Consider the following 2,587-nt stretch of genomic DNA (forward strand, 5'->3'; position numbering starts at 1 on the left):
TCATCTAAAAGTGTCACAATCACGAAAGGGACCTTCCATGTCACCGGATCATACAGCTGCACCTCCAGTAATGTTGTGTTCCTCATCCAATGCAATCAATGTAGCAAAATGATTTTATGTTGGTGAAACAGGAGAGAAGTTACAAACTATACAACTCTGCCCTAAACTACATCACCAATCTTGTCTCCAAATATCACCCAAACCGTCCTCTCCGCTCTTCCCCAGACCTCCTGCTCTCTAGCTCTCTTATCTCCTCCTCTCATGCTCATCTCCAGGATTTTTCCAGAGCCTCTCCCATCCTCTGGAACTCTTTACCCCAATCTGTCTATCTGCTACCCTGTCCACTTTTGGGCAATCCCCGAAAACCCATCTCTTCAGGGAAACCTATCCTGCATTCCGCTAATAATCAAATCTTCTATTTATCCCATTAGTTCATCCCCCACAGTTATTACCTTTTGTTCCACCAACCCCTTCCTATTAGATTGTAAGCTCCCAGGATCAGGGCCCTCCTAACCCTCTTGTATTGAATTATATTGTTGCTGTATTGTCTCCCTTTACATTGTAAAGTGCTGAGCAAACTGTTGGCTCCATATAAATCCTGTATAATACTAATAAAAAAGAAGGCTGAACTTGCATAGGCACACCATCAAGGAGCATAAGGAAGATCGTTTCTGAACACCTGAGGGACATCATTTCTCACAACTGGACAACACTATGGAAGACCTTAATGTCTTAGTTCTCAAAGGGAATTTCAAAATTATTCAGGAAAGGAAAACTTTTGAACCAACAATGACAGTTCTATTTGACACAAAAGATAATGTCCTAAATCTAGATCTAGGTTTTCTAAATCACTATCCAACAGTTTTCCGACCCCCTCTGTGACTGTCTCCCCCCTCCCCCAGTCTATAGCTATTTCTCTGTCTTATCGCACTAACTATGCTAGTTTAATTACCATTACTGAGAACATTTATTTACTTATTTTTCCTCAGAGATTGTCTTCTTTTACCATTCTACTAAAACTGGAAGCAGGGGGTACACCCCGAAAGATGCTTCTGAAAAATTGTATGTTAGTGCAAAGAAGGAGTATCATGGGCAGTACTCATTTGTTTCTGTCACAAGTGCACTAGTATCACCGCAAGTGTAGGTGATAGCACTGGGAATCAGTCATGCTCCACGGAATTGCACAGAGCTGTCAATCTAACACTGTAAGCTAGCTATCAGAGGATAAACGCAGAGTAAACATTTTATCAGTGTGATGATGCGCTTTCATTATCCATTCAGAGACTGGGAGCAGTTTGAGCACCAGAGTGTATATTTTATGAAAAATCTTTAGTGACGAAATAAAAATTCTGAAGAATGTAATGTATTTGTATTGTATTTTTGGATGACTACTGCACTGGTTAAACAAAAACCGTACGATTGCTGTGTACTAACGATCAGATTATTGTACGATCGCTTTAAAAGCCGCATTTTTCATACAATATGTACGGCCCCGTACACACGATGAGAACATCGGACAAATGATCGTCTGTTGTGTAATGGCTATCTTGGGCCTACCATAATTTTTACCTTCATGAACATTATTGTGAACTATTGATAGGGGTCCAAGTATGAGCCAGCCTTGGAATTCTCTGGCTGTCATGTTATATAGCACTACAGGGGAATGTGACAAATAGCTCTGTGGGGGGCGCCACTTCAAAGGACTCGATTGAGGTGAGGGGGAAGGAAGGCAGCTGAGACTTCCTGTCTTTTTTTAACAGCTGGTGACCTAAACTGACCAGTGTCTTGAGCCCACCAATTAGAGGTTAAGATATGTGGAACGGTGTGACTTTACCTGGGTGGGTGAGTCTAGGAGTGGTCTTTTCTAAAGAGTATATAACACCAAAGCAAGACCCCCACTTCCTCTTTTGAAGCCCAGTCATCAGGATGTCTGCGTAACGTATTATTCTGTTTCTCTGCCTTTTGGCTAAGATCAAGTGTAGTATCTGTTCTTATCAGTGTCCAGTAGGGGTGCTTCACCATCATTCCTGCTTGCGGTGATGATTGGTTGTATAGTACCCCTGCTGGTAGGATGGGGGTCCTGATGGTTAATACAAGGCGGAACAGAAACCGAGGTGCCCACAGGCTGTTGGGACCCGGGAGTAATTCCCCCCAGGAACACCAGAGGGGCCCAGTACCTCCTGATTCGAATGGATCTACCTTGTCTGGCCAGGGGCCAGGGAGGCAGAAAGTCCGCAAACCAGTGCCCCCTGAGAGTGGTCGCCTCAGGGGTGCTTCTAGTAACACTTGGGTGTGGGACCCCAATGTGTGAAACGTGCACATGGTCACTGCTTCAAACACCTTTCCTGCACTGCGCCTTTTAGGGCTAGGCCTTTTGGCTAAGTCCAGGGCAATTTTTTTTTGCTACGGGCCTCAGGGCCTAGCCAGTGCGCAATTGCACAACCACTTTTTTTATTTTAACTTATTTATTTAATTTATTTTTTCTCTTCACGTTTGTCACTTTTCATTTATGTGTGTGTTTTTCTTCTCACGGATTGTAGGGTGTGGGTCCTCGGGCCTACCCTGAAGTCTAGGGGGAGGATGTGTG

At 43.8% G+C, this 2,587-nt stretch overlaps 1 pseudogene; it reads left to right on the forward strand.

Moving 5' to 3' along the window:
* Nucleotides 1–1,946: 1,946 nt before the first annotated feature.
* On the forward strand, nucleotides 1,947–2,108 carry LOC149435049 (U2 spliceosomal RNA; annotated as a pseudogene).
* Nucleotides 2,109–2,587: the final 479 nt, after the last annotated feature.

The sequence above is a fragment of the Staurois parvus genome, unplaced genomic scaffold (genome assembly GCF_062004578.1).
Source record: "Staurois parvus isolate SC_StPar_1 unplaced genomic scaffold, SC_StPar_1.0 ptg001620l, whole genome shotgun sequence".
Taxonomy (NCBI): Eukaryota; Metazoa; Chordata; class Amphibia; order Anura; family Ranidae; genus Staurois; species Staurois parvus.